This window comes from Arachis ipaensis, chromosome B10 (genome assembly GCF_059453495.1).
Source record: "Arachis ipaensis isolate K30076 ecotype BB chromosome B10, ASM5945349v1, whole genome shotgun sequence".
NCBI lineage: Eukaryota > Viridiplantae > Streptophyta > Magnoliopsida > Fabales > Fabaceae > Arachis > Arachis ipaensis.
Window position 1 is genome coordinate 145,868,793 of NC_142435.1, and position 15,641 is coordinate 145,884,433.

General features: G+C 32.6%; 1 pseudogene; it reads right to left on the reverse strand.

Moving 5' to 3' along the window:
- Positions 1-12,931: 12,931 nt before the first annotated feature.
- Positions 12,932-13,906, reverse strand: LOC148582022 (uncharacterized; annotated as a pseudogene).
- Between the last annotated feature and the right edge of the window lie 1,735 nt (positions 13,907-15,641).

The following is a 15,641-nucleotide window of genomic DNA, read 5'->3' on the forward strand; positions in this document are numbered from 1 at the left end:
AGTAATATATGTATATCTTCATCAGAAACCAACCATTAGCTTTTCTACGTTCAATAACATTTGAAGAGAAATATATCTCAAATTTTAAATAATCAATGGTATATTAAAGATACTAGCTAATTAATTTTTAAGTAAAGTATGTTTTTCTATCTTTAAAATTTTAAAATGTTACGAAATATTTTTATTATTTAATTTGGTTCAATTTTATTTTTGTACATAAAGAGAAAAAAAAAGCAGAATAAACTTATAATATAAAAATAGATTTACAAGATAAAAATATTTTAATTATTGTGAATAAAATTGAGCCATATGAAATACTACTAATATTTTTAAAAAATTGTATATCTAAAAACATGATTTATCTTTATAAAAAATTAAGTGGATCTAATTTGTCTCCAAAACTAGTTCAAGAAATAAGAATTGTCTCATATTTATAAGAGGTATTATACTTTTAATTTTAGACAATATGATATTTGATATGGGATGCTGAAACTGAGATTGGGGGACTAAAACTTATTAATATTGTGTTTGTTAATTAGAGACTTAAACTAAGATTTCAGTTTTGAGACAAAATTTAAGTCTTTTCAATACTTTTAAAAAATGAAAACACAAATTGAAGGTTTTGGTAGGTTTAGAGAAGGGGGGTTGAATCTATGCCTTTCTTTTAGTTGCTGTTATTTCCCTTTTTTAAACAAACTTTCAATTTAGGTTCTGTTTGAACTCAGCAGCGGAAATTTATGAGACAATTTATTTTTGTCTCATGAATATCAGAAAATAGAACTCAGCAGAGAAGAGAAAAGCTAACACCAGCATGTATCCTGGTTCGGTTACCTTGTGCTATGCAACCTACATCCAGTCTCCTCCACAACTATGGAAGAATTTCACTATAGTTAATAGTATTACATACACCAATTTCACAGGATTGACCCAATCCTTTCACACTCAAGTTCTAACCTAACTTGACATTGGCTATGCTAATACCTAACTAATCACTCTTAGTGCTAACCTAATTAAGAAAGGGATACCTCACAGGTACAAGATACAAGACATAAACACACCTAAAGAAATCTGAAAATAACTCTAGGCTTTTTTCTCAAGTGTATCACTCAGCCTTTTTTCACTCATGGCTTTTACTTGAACTCTCTCAATATGCCTTTTCTCACAAGAAATTACAGAAAGATAAACATTGAAAAGTACATTACAATCTGTAAAACATGAAGGAAATTGACTTCATCAGCAGCCTCTTTGCTATGTGCAAAACCATATTCGCAAACCTCAGATTTAGTTCTTCAGTATTGGCCGAATGCTTCTTTGAAAGAAAGCATTATCCAAGTAGAAAAACTTCTTAACAGAACACTGTTCTCACACTCTGGTTTTCTCTCCTTGCCTTTTGAATGAGCAGCAAGCTTCTTTTATCTCCTTGCATGTTGCTTGGTTCTGCTTCCAAGGTCAACACATTGAGCCTTGAGCTTCACCAACCCACAGAATCACTTTTTCTCCTTAATCCTCAGAGTAGAAACTTTCCTTCTGACTTCTTTATCTTGACCGAAAGTCATAAAGCAGCAACCATAGAGATCTTCTCATGGTCAACATGATCTGAACCCTTGAAAACTAACTTGGTCCCCAAGTCTTGTTTAACACCGTAGATACACAGCAGGGAAGAACAGAAATCCTCTTTCCCTTGTATCCCATTTCGGATAGAGCAGAGGGTTGGGAAGAAGAGATGTAACCGAGTTGCATGTATGAGGAAAAGATTTACCTATAACCTAAGCTTGATTTGGTTTGGATTTGTTGAGATGATTTCTGCCTTTCAAGCTTAGTTTCTCTTTCTTGCTTCTTTGATGACTATCTTGGTGAAGAAGCTCTCTCTTTCTCTTTCTTACTTTTCTGAAGTTGATTTGACTTGGTCAGAGAGTAGAGGAACGTTGCACTTCAAAAGAGAGAAGACTTTAATCTTACAAGAGAAGCTTTGTGGGATGGATACGGGTTTGGATTGAATTTTCATTAAGCAACCCGATTGGCCCATCAGTTCCTTAGGCTTCTTTCTTTGCTTTTCCTTGGGCTTCTAATTTTTTGCTTTCAATCCAATATCCTTGCTGATTGTTTTTTATTCCATTTGGGCTATTGAATTTTGGCCTGCAACAATAAACAATTAGTAATAAGTAAGTATAATTAATTAACACTAATTATTTATTTTGCCCAAAAATAATGTTTGTCATCACTAATTAATTTAGTTAATTTCTTAACTCAACACAAATGACCAAAATTTTTAGAGATGAAAATTGAAATAATAACATTTTATTCATTAAATATTCTCATTATCTTTTTAATTTTTCAAGTTTATATATCCCTCTACAAATACGAAGGTTCTAACTAGGTTTTATTTGGAATAAGTATTGTTTTGGTCCTTAATGTTGAGGGTCAGAATCAAAACCATCCTAATGTAATTTTTGATTTAAAATCATCCTTAATGTTACATTTCATTTTAAAATCATCCTTTCTAATAATTTTTTTTATAAATAGTTCTTTTAAATAAAAAATATATAAAATTAAAAAAAAAAGATGAAAAAACCCAAAGAGGAGAGGAGACACAAGGGGGAAAGGGGAAAAGGACGCGGGAGGGGGGAAGGGAGGAGGGGGACGGCGGCGCCGGCGAAGCTTGGAGCTGCCGTCGCCGTCGCGAGCCAGGGAGAGAGCCTCGGCTTCTGCACCGCTGCTCTTCACCGCCGCGTTCTCGCCACTGCTTCTCGCCGCCTCACCGCTGTTCCTTGCCGCTTCTGTTTCTTGCTTCGATTTCTGTTTCTGCTTCATCTTCTGCTTTTTCTGTGTCTGCTTGAGTGCTTCTGCTTCGTCTTCTACTTTCTGCTTCTGCATTTTTGTTTCATCTTCTACTTTCTGCTTCTGCTTCTGCATTGTCTGCTTCTGCTTCTACATTTTCTGCTTGGTCTTCTACTTTCTGCTTCTGCTTGAGTGCTTCTGCTTCTACATCTTCTGGGTCTGCTTCTGCTTCTATTTCTAATATGATTTTAATTTGTTGCTTTCTGATTTTATCATTATTATATGTTAATTTGTTGAATCTGAATTTGATTTGTTGAATCTGAATTTGAATAATGGATTTGTTCATCATAATTCCTAATTTCCTAATTTTTATTGTTGATTTTGTTATTGTTTTTATTTCTGAGTTGCTGTTACTTTTTTTTTTGTTTTTGGATTTCTTAAATTTTTTATTTTGAGTTGTGTGTTCTTTTTTTTGTTGAATCTGTATTTTTAATTTGTTAATGAAAGAAGAATTTGTTCTTCTGGAAGAAGAAGAACAAGAGAATTTCTTCTCCTAAAGGAAGAAGAACAAGAAGAATGAAATGGTGAAAAAAGGGTATTTTTGTCATTTAAAAAAATTATTAAAAAGAACGATTTTAAAATGAAATGCAACATTAAAAACGATTCTAAATCAAAAATTACATGGGAGACGAAAATAATACTTATCCCAATTTATTTCTCCTCCCTCCAAAGATTGTGCTTCCCTGCTCTGGATATCTCACAGCGTCATTCAAAGGATGGAGCTAGGGGCATTGTCCTTGCCAGAAGGACTACTTGTCGTTGCTGTCATCAGCGCCACTAGAAGGAATATTAGAGGCATGAATCAAGATTGGGAAAAACGTATTTCACAACAAAATAAAGAAAAGTTTTTCGGTTCTTCAAATACAACAAAGCACGCAACATAGATCAATTCGTTTTTCATCATCACCATTATGAAAAAAGAGAGGCAACATTTATTCAACGTAGACACCATGTGTATTTGTATATCTAAATATGTGACAGAGTAACTCATAGAAAGAGATATAAAAAAGAACTGTTGGCCAACGCCCACTAACCTCACGGTGGCGACCTCCACAGTGGTGAGATGAAGAGGCACGGCCTTTGGAATACATAAAAAAGAATACATAAAACATTTTAGTTTAAATTATAATCCAATTAGATTGATTTAATTTTGAAAAATAAAAATAACCGTTTCTTAATTGTTAAAAGAGATTGATGGAGATAGTAGGAAGAGAATTGAAACGGTTATCTCCCACTATCCAGTGAGAGATAATCGTTTAAATTCTCTTCCCACTGTCCCATCAACTTTTTTGAATACTGATTGATTAAACATATCCATTTTAATCTCTTCTACCAATCTTTTTATGTACTAATTACATGTTAAAAGTTTAGATTATTGATAATATTAATATTTTTTAAATTATTTATTTCAGTAATTATTATAATTAATTTATTTATTAAAATAAAAAATCCGGGGTTTATGGACAAGGAAAAATACAAATTATGTATGGAAAAATCTCTTGAGATGATAATTTCAGCCGCAAGAAATATTTCTACTTAAAATCGGAGAAAGACATGCATGATGAAGTTCCGATTCACAATATTTTTCGAGAAAATGATAAATAGGTTCCTGGTTTTTTACCTTGCAGATATTTTTGTTCTTAACTATTAAAAAATACTTTTAAGTCCATCAGCTAAAATTCGACGGATTAGTCCCTCCATCCAAATACATCCGTCAGACTCAATAGAAAAGTCTGACGTGGCTCCGTTCTACTTACCTAGCATTACGGTTGTCAACGTGGCACATTAGTGGAAGGCCATTTTTGAAAAATAGACAAAGAAGTCTCTCACTCTCAATGCTACGTCGTTTTGTGGCAGCAACACCAATGACCTTCTGTATTCACTACGACGGCTTGAGAGTTCATTAGAGTTAATATCTTCTGTAGCTTGAGAAGTTGCAAGCCACTTGAGAAGATGTTGGGCTTCCCTTTCTGCAGCCTAAAGAGTAGAAAACAAGGATATTTTGACAACTTAAGAATTTCAACTCACCATTATATGCTCGCTATAAATACTTGATTTCTTGTAAAAAGAGTCTGGTATAGGATGGCAAAATTTCATCTTTGATAGGTGCAAATGACACATGCCATACAAGTTGTAATCAACCTAACAAAAATAAGGGGAAGGGGATCGCCAGGTGAATGCAGTCAGAAGATAAAGATGTGGTTATGATTAAAGCATTAAAACCATATAAGCAACAAAATCGACTTAATTTAAGAAGATAAAAATTTTGTCATGTTTAGGTAAGCCTACCAAATTATAACAATTCATATGAAAGAACATACCAGAAACTGAAGAATATAGAGAATATGTGATTCATAAGGTTGTAAACATTTGTTAAGAACAGCACCAGCCTAGAAAGGAAAAGTCAACATAAAAGTTAATTCTCCGTATCATCAAACTAATGTATACTAGTTTCAAAAATACTTTGTATTAATAGACAAAATTCTTTGTATCCTAAGATTATACCAAGAGAAGATTAGCAGCACGGGAAACACCGACACCATATTTATGTAAGACTATATATATAAACACTAGAACTAAAATGAAGGACTAAATTTGAGAATTTTAAATTAATCCTAATTCTAACACATATAGTAATACCTGGAAGGCTTTCTCGAGAGAAGCAGTAACCTTATACGTGTATGCATGACCTATGCAATACCATAAAAAATTGCATTCCAAGAATTATGTCACTATTTTCTGGGAGCACAAATATTGGAGATCATTCGATATATCAAAAGCGTCATCCAGATGCTTGAAATTGACTTTGAAACATACACACAAACACACTAAAATGGGACCACTAAATACACAAATTGTTAATTTGCCATTACCTTCTTAGTCTGGTTGAAGTGGTATATCCGAACATAGCACATCCATATAAGGCAAGGCCTACAAACGTATGTACGAATACTCAATCCGAATTTTTCAAAAGTCCCCAAGTCCTTTCAACCTTGTGACAGCAACACCAGTGGCATCCCAACCCTCTGGCTATGACAAACTTTTTATGTTATTGAACATCAACTTTCGAAGTTTATGTATAGAACTATTAAGTCTAATTCTTCAGCATTTCCATATTTCTTCAGATATTCAAAACATAATTTTAACATATTGATATTATAACTTGAGCTACGTTTAGATTACAGATCCATAAATAGCCAAAATAGCATGTTTCAATACACAAGAGAAACCTAGAACAATCCATTCTCTATCATGATTTCTATAATTCATTTCTCAAGCACTAGATACATAAAAAGCAACACAAATAGCACATATAATTACATCAATACACCAAGCTAATGGGTTTTTCTTCTTCTCCAAAGCAATAATCTTCTCCAAAACAGCCATTCTATTATTCAATTCCTCTTCCTATTCTACAACTTCAACCTGTTTCTCACCCAAATGTCTCTTATCAGAGATGCAACCATTGCTTCCAATTCTAGCAAGATGCTCATCGACCAAAACAAAAAATTTGCAATGAGGTTCCTTTCCCTGTCAAAATTCTTAATATCATTTACTGTCTACAACTATTTCAGATCAAACCAAAACAAATTTTTTAACTTACCTTATAGAATGGGCAACCCAAGAAGATTCTGTTAGGGTTGCTAATGGTCCTCGACATATACATTATTGCATAAACTCCACAAAGCACATCGAGGCGACGACGTCGTTTACATCTCCAGCATGCACAACACATGAAACTGAGCTTGAAGCATAATTTTCTTTTCTTACTCCACTTATGCTTCTTCTTGAGGTTGATGATGCTCCCTTCGTAGCCATTGTTGCTGTACGCAGAGCTCCTCTCCTCACCACTAGCCACCAGTCCAAACGAACAAACCAAATCAATTTGAGGATTAGGGTAACATACAAAACGACGTAGCATTGAGAGCGAGGGACTTTTTTGTCCATTTTTTAAAAGTGGCCTTCCACTAATGTGCCATGTTGACAGCCATAATGCCAGGTAAGTAGAACGGGAACTACGTCAGACTTTTTCGTTAGGTTTGATGGAGGCATTTGGACGGAGGGACTAATCCGTCCAACTTTTAAGGAGGTGAGGGACTTAAAAGTATTTTTCAATGGTCAGAAATAAAAAATATCTGTAAAGTAAAAGGTCAGAAACCTATTTATCTTTTTCTCATATTTCTATATTGATATGCAATTTATTTTTTTTTTCAATTAAAATTGGTTCAAATTTGCTTGTAGTTCTTGATTTGTATGTGAAATGAATATCTATTAGAGAAGAATAAGTAAAATATTACATTATACGCAACAAAGAATGTGGCTCCTCAAATAAAACCAATTTCTCTTATTGAAAGATCCTCCATGCAGTAATATATGTATATCTTCATCAGAAATAGGGCTGGCAATTCATACCCTATTCGCGGGTATCCAACTCAGTCCAACTCGTTCGGGTAAGGTAGGGTACGATCCGGGTATGCCTGCGGGTAGGGTAGGGTATGGATTTAGGGTGTACCTTACCCTACCCTACCCACACCTCAAATATAATACATATTTTATAAAAATTAGGTATATAGTGAAAGAAGTGAGAGTTAAATCCACAACCTCTCTTATGTAATGACTTACAATAAGTGAACAACCACTAAACTAGTTAGTTAATTTAGTAATTTAGAGCATTAGTTTGTTAATTTTTTATGTTATTAATATATATAAAATTTGAAATGATTGAATTTTATATTTACTTTGAAAAAATTTGATATTTATACGGGTAGGGTAGGGTAGGATATGGTTTAGAACTTTAGGGTGCGGGTAGGGTTAAGGTTGAGAGATTCTCAACCCGCGGGTAGAATATGGTAGAGTTTTAATAGAATTTTCAACCCGCGGGTAGGGTTAGGGTAGGGTCCAAACCCTATCCTACCCTACACATTGCCAGCCCTAATCAGAAACCATCCATTATCTTTTCTACGTTCAACATTTGAAGAGAAATATATCTCAAATTTTAAATAATCAATGGTATATTAAAGATACTAACTAATTAATTTTTAAGTAAAATATATTTTTTTATCCTTAAAATTTTAAAATATTACAAAATATTTCTGTTATTTAATTTGATTTAATTTTATTTTTGTACGTAAAAGAAAAAAAAAAAGAAAAAAAAACAGAATAAACTTACAATGTAAAAAAATATTTAGAGTGTAAAAATATTTTAATTATTGTGAATAAAATTGAGCCACATTAAATACTACTAATATTTTGAAAATTTTAAAAAAATTGTATAACTAAGAATATGTTTTATCCTTATAAAAAACTAATTAAACGGATTTAATTTGTCTCAAAAATTAGCTGAAAAGATAAGAATTGTCTCATATTTATAAGAGATACCATATTTTTAATTTTAGACAATATGATTACATTTGATAAGGGGTATTGGAATTGAGATTGGAGGCACGGTGGCGCGCTTTGTTCGACGGCAACATCTTCTACGCCGAATTGGGTAGTGCTTTCGGCGACAGAGTTGAATGGAGGTTGGATACACTGTTCATGCATAGTTGCCGCAGAGGGTTAAGGAGAAAGCGGTGGATGAAAACTGAAACAAGGGTTAGGATTTTATTTTAACATTGAAGTATAAATGGAATATTTTAATAATTTCAGTCTTTATATTTATTTTAAAATAAAAAAAAAAGAAAATGAAGTTTGGAGTTTTTTAGTTGTTGTAAAATAAATAAAAGATATATATAAAATAAAGATGTATTAATATAAGACTTTATCATTAAAATAATTAGCTCAATAATAATTTGTATATATATATAAAGATAGAAAAGAGTATAAATAGTAAAGAGAGAGAGAATTGCATGAATATATATATAAAGATAGATAGAAGTATTAAGAGTAAAAAGAGAGAGAATTGCATTTGTTTATAGTAAGAGAAAGAAAGAAGACATTTTTATATTGCTCTGTAAGAAAGAAAAGAGAGAGTATTTATTTATTATTGTTGTGTAAAAAGTCTCGTACCATACCCCCTATTTATACATGCATAGGGTCTTAATTTTCAGCATACATTTAATATTCATTCTCTCTTTGAAAATATGAGTTTTACATAGGAATGGACATCCACGTTGCTCGTTCTTATCACAACACTCCCCCTTGGATGCCCATTTAGGATTATTGTCTCATTAAAACCTTACTAAAGGAAAACTCTGTGGGAAAAACCTTAGTGAAGGAAAAAGAGTACAATATCCTTTGTGATGGGGACTGCCTCATTAAAAACCTTGTCAAGAAAAACCCAATGGGAAAAAACTTGACCAAGGAAAAAAGAGTACAGTCTCCCCCTCTTGCTGACATTATTTAATGTCTCGAAATCGGCGCATCCCAATCTCATGTACCAGTCTTTCAAAGGAGGATTTTGGGAGTGACTTTGTGAATAAATCTGCCAGATTGTCACTTGAACGGATCTGTTGGACATCAATTGTCCCTTGATTTTGAAGGTCATGAGTGAAGAAGAATTTGGGAGAAAAATGCTTTGTTCTATCACCTTTGATGTATCCACCCTTAAGTTGAGCAATGCATGCTGTATTATCTTCAAACAGGACAGTTGGAGCTATCTTATGATCAATTAGTCCACATGATGACAGAATATATTGAATCAGACTCCTCAGCCAAAAACACTCGTAACTAGCTTCATGAATCGCTAGTATTTCGACATGATTAGAGGAAGTTGCTGCTATCGTCTGTTTCGTGGATTTCCATGATATAGCTGTACCACCATATGTGAATAGGTATCCTGTTTGAGATCTCCCTTTATGTGGATCAGACAGGTATCCGGCATCTGCATAGCCAACTAGTTGTGACTTGGATCCATAGGGATAAAACAATCCCATATCAACCGTTCCATGAAGATATCAAAAAATTTGTTTGATCCCACTCCAATGTCTTCTGGTTGGAGAGGAACTATACCTCGCTAGTAAATTCACTGCGAATGATATGTCAGGTCGCGTATTATTAGCAAGATACATTAGTGCTCCAATGGCACTAAGATATAGTACTTCAGGACCAAGGATATCTTCATTTTCTTCTTTAGGACGGAATTGATCATTTTTCACATCCAAAGATCTTACGATCATTGGGGTACTTAATGGATGTGACTTATCCATATAAAATCTTTTCAAGATCTTTTCTGTGTATGTTGTTTGATGAATAAAGATCCCACCTTTTATATGCTCGATCTGCAGGCCGAGACACAACTTAGTCTTTCCAAGATCTTTCATCTCAAACTCTTCTTTTAGAGTTTTTATAATTGTTGGAATCTCTTCAGGAGTCCCAATGATATTTAAATCATCAATGTACACAGCAATTATAATGAATCCAGATGCAGATTTCTTTATGAAAACACACGGGCAGATATCATCATTCTTGAATCCGTTTTTGGCCAGATACTCAGTAAGACGATTATACCACATTCGTCCAGATTGCTTTAGACCATATAAGGATCTTTGCAATTTGACTGAGTATAACCCTTGCGAATATTCATTAGATGGTTTAGATATCTTTAGTCCTTCAGGGACTTTCATATAGATATCCCGATCTAATGAGCCGTATAAGTAGGCTGTTACTACATCCATTAAATGTATATGCAGTTTATGATATGCAGATAAACTGACCAAATAACGCAATGTTATCGCATCCACTACAGGGGAATACGTTTCTTCATAATCTATACCGGGACTTTGTGAAAAACCTTGTGCCACAAGTCGAGCTTTATAGCGCACAACTCCATTTTTCTCATTTCGTTTTCTCACAAATACCCACTTATATCCAACAGGTTTTACATCTTCAGGTGTACGGACTACAGGTCCAAAGACTTCACGTTTTGCAAGTGAGTCTAATTCAGTCTTCATGGCTTCTTTCCATTTTGGCTAATCATTCCTTTGTCGACATTCTTCAACTGATTTTGGCTCAAGATCCTTACTTTCATGCATGATATCTAATGCCACATTATATGCAAATATTTCATTGACAATTGTCTTATTTCGGTCCCATTTCGCTCCTGTAAAGACATAATTTATCGAGATCTCGTCATTTTCACAATTTTTAGGTACCTGAACGTCTTCTGGCGTTATATCAAAATTTTGGACAACTGCAGGTGTCTCTACTATGTCTTTTTCAACAGGAATATTATTTACCTCTTTTCTCTTTCGAGAATTTTTGTCTTTGGAACCGACAGGCCTGCCACGCTTCTGGTGTGGATTTGCTTCAGTGGCTAATTGTCCTACTGGGACATCAATTCGAATTGGGGCATTTTTCGCTGGTATATAAGATTTAGTTATCCTCTTTGTATCGAAAAATGCATCAGGAAAATCATTCGCTATTCTTTGCAAATGTATAATCTTTTGAACTTCCAGTTCACATTGCCCTAATCGAGGATCTAAATGCATCAATGATGATGCATTCTAGTTAAGCTCCTTTTCAGGAAGCTTATTCTCTCCCCCTAATGTTGGAAATTTTGATTCATCAAGATGACAATCCGCAAACCGGGCTTTAAATACATCTCCAGTTTGTATCTCAAGATACCTCACTATAGAGGGAGAATCATATCCAACATATATTCCCAATTTTCTTTGGGGTCCCATTTTGGTGCGATTAGGTGGTGCAATGTGAACATATATCGCACACCCAAATATTCTTAAATGGGAAACATTTGGCTGTTGACCAAAAGCTAACTGCATAGGAGAGAATTGATGATAACTCGTTGGCCTCAAACGAATAAGTGCTGCGGCATGTAAAATAGCATGCCCAAACCGAGGTTGGGAGATTTGTTCTCATAAGCAATGGTCTAGTAATTAATTGGAGGCGCTTAATAAGTGATTCTGCTAACCCATTTTGCGTGTGAACATAAGCTACTGGATGTTCAACACTTATTCCATTAGCCATACAATAAGCATCAAAAGCTTGGGAAGTAAATTCACCAGCATTATCAAGACGAATTGCTTTGATTGGATTTTCTGGAAATTGTGCTTTTAATCGAATAATTTGAGCCAGTAATCTCGCAAACGCCAGGTTGCGAGAAGATAATAAGCACACATGTGACCATCTCGAAGATGCGTCTATTAGGACCATAAAATATCTAAAAGATCCACGTGGTGGATGAATAGGTCCACATATATCACCTTGAATCTTTTCTAGGAATTCAGGGGACTCAAATCCAATTTTTACTGATGATGGCCTTAGAATTAACTTCCCTTGAGAACATGCAGCACAACAAAATTTACTAGTTTTAAGAATCTTCTGGTTCTTTAGTGAATGTCCATGAGAGTTTTCAATAATTCTTCTCATCATGGTTATTCCCGGATGACCCAATCGGTCGTGCCAAGTTATGAATTTATTTGGGCTAATAAACTTCTGGTTTACAGTGGCATGTGATTCAATTGCACTAATCTTGGTATAATACAATCCAGATGAAAGTGAGGGTAATTTTTCTAATATAACTTTCTTATTTGAATCATTAGTTGTGATACATAAATACTCATGATTTTCCTCATTCATTGTCTCAACATGATATCCGTTTAGGCGAATATCTTTGAAACTCAACAAGTTCCTCAGGGACTTGGTAGATAATAGTGCATTATTTATTATAAATTTTGTTCCACCAGAAAACAAAATTATAACTCTTCCGGAGCCTTCTATCACATTGCCTGAGCCAATGATAGTGTTAATATATTCCTCTTTTGGCACAATATGGGTAAAATATATATCACTTTTGAGAATTGTGTGCGAACTTGCACTATCCGCAAGGCATACATCTCCATTATATATCCTTGCCATTTTCTTCAAAAACAAATAATAATAAAATGAGTAGTATGCACAGTTAAATTGAATACTTGATCAGAATTATTTTTCCAAGAAACACTGTACATAAAATAATGTCATATACTAAAATTTTATTTTAAAATTTGACACATTTAATAATTTCAAAATTCATAAACATTAATATTTTATTATTTATATACATCACATTTGAAACTTAAATACATAGAAAATAAAACTTAACAATAAATTCTTTACATTATTTATTTACATAGATACTTCACAATCTCACATATTAAACTATTCCATCATTGATCAAATGGCCAATATTTCCTTCAGGGTCCTCAAAGAAATCAGATACATCATAATGAGTGGTGGAATTTTCAGCATCATTTGAAACGAAATTCGACTCTTTTTCCTTATCGTCCTTTTTCAAAAATGCCTGGTAAAGATCAACTAGGTGCCTTGGGGTACGACAGGTACGAGACCAATGGCCCTTTCCACCACAACGGAAACACTTATCCTCTGTTGATTTACTCTGCCCGATATTTCTTTCTCTATCCCACTTCTGGTGAGATCCTCTCTTTCGAACATAATTCTTTTTCCTTCCATAATTTTTGTTGTTATTAAAAGCTTGACATTTACCTCTTCTGGGGTAATGATTTGCCGCATTTACTTCAGGAAATGGGGCGGCGCCAGCTGGGCGCGCTTCATGATTTTTCAATAACAACTCATTGTTGCGTTCAACAACAAGAATGCAAGAAATTAACTCAGAATATTTTTTAAACCCTTTCTCTCGATACTACTGCTGCAGGAGCACATTCGAGGCATGGAAGGTTGAGAAAGTTTTCTCCAACATATCATGATCAGTTATTTTTTTCCCACACAATTTCATTCGTGAGGTGATTCGAAACATTGCAGAATTATATTCATTTATAGATTTAAAATCTTGTAAACGCAAATGCGTCCATTCATATCGGGCTTGAGGAAGTATTACCATTTTCTGATGATTATACCTTTCTTCAAGGTCTTTCCAAAGATCTGCAAGATCTTTTAATGTAAGATATTCATTTTTCAATCCTTCGTCAAGATGACGACGAAGAAAAATCATGGCTTTAGCTTTATCCTTCTGGGATGCATTATTTTCAGCCTTAATGGTATCTCCAAGATCCATTGAATCAAGATGGATTTCAGCATCTAATATCCATGATAAATAATTGTTTCCCGATATTTCAAGAGCATTGAATTCAAGATGAGAGAGTTTCGACATAATGAAAAATTTGTTACCTGAGTCTTCCTAAAAATTTGATCAGAGTCTCGTGCTGATAACGTGTTGTAAAATAAATAAAAGATATATAAAATAAAGATGTATTAATATAAGACTCTAACATTAAAATAATTAGCTCAATAATGATTTGTATATATATAATAATATTATATGTTGTAATGTGTATATATATATAAAGATAGAAAAGAGTATAAATAGTAAAGAGAGAGAGAATTGCATGAATATATATATAAAGATAGATAGAAGTATTAAGAGTAAAAAGAGAGAGAATTGCATTTGTTTATAGTAAGAGAAAGAAAGAGGACATTTTTATATTGCTCTGTAAGAAAGAAAAGAGAGAGTATTTATTTATTATTATTGTGTAAAAAATTTCGTACCATACCCCCTATTTATACATGCATGGAGTCTTAATTTTCAGCATGCATTTAATATTCATTCTCTCTTTGAAAATATGAGTTTTACATAGGAATGGATATCCACGTTGCTCGTTCTTATCACAACATTCGTTATATTGTTATACATAGAAAAAAACGAAAGGGATATTCATCAAACATTGCGTTTAGATATCTCTAAAATGGCACAGTTTTATAACATAGTTTAGGAATTATTATTTTGCCTTGTCTATACACGTGGACAATTAATTGTCATGTATGTTAATTCAAGCCTTTATGTTATTGATTTTTTTTAAACAATGGAAGCTCGACACATAAAAATGGAGCATAAAATAGATATATACAAAAATTAAATCTAAACACAAATTATTAATTTTTTGTTATTTTTTATATTGTCATTAACAATCAATAAGATTAACACCAATTCACTTCTTATAATTCATTGTGTTTTGTCATTGTGTATTTTAAAAATTAAGAGATTAAAGTATCTAATTTTAAAAATATAATAGACTAATTTAAATAATTACTTAAAATAATATTATTAAAATACTTTTTAATATTCTTTTAAGTTGTTTAATTTAAAAATTTAAAAGATAATATTTTAAATATGATAGTGTTTTACTAATATAATTCAAAAAAGATTTGTAATAATTTTTTAATTTATTTTGTTCTCAGGTATAAAGTAACATTATTCTAATTAAAATAATAAAAATATGGTGTCCAAAGTAACATATACTTTGGAAGGAGTCAATGTAATATTTATTACTTCTAGTTTAGTTACAGCTTTATTTGTTGTCAATATAAATATTAAAAGTCAATGAGTTATAGCTCAAATGGCATAGTCTCTCCATACTTAATTAAGAGGTTGCGGGTTCGAGTCTCCTATATTTGATAAAAAAAAATATATATATATATATATAAATATTAAAAAATAAAATACATATGAATTTATATATTTAAATGTTTTTTTTATGACTATATTTAAATGTACATTCTTATTATCATGAATAACTCATAATATCGAAATAGGAAGACCAATATTCATAAAAAATTACCAATGAATTCATAAAATCCGTAGCATTGGTTATTTTAAGAAGTTTATTTTCTAAAGTTCATGTTGAGTTACTAATTAATTTATTTTATTGAAAAAAACTCAAAAAATATTAAAAAATATCATAATAACTTTATTTCAAATATTAGTAACATCAATTAACTAAAAATAAATTATTCAAATTATTCGCTGTTGTTGAGTATCGAACTCATGTGTGGATCGGAGTTCTATTTAAGATTTATTATTGGCCAATAAATTATTATATGCACAAGAT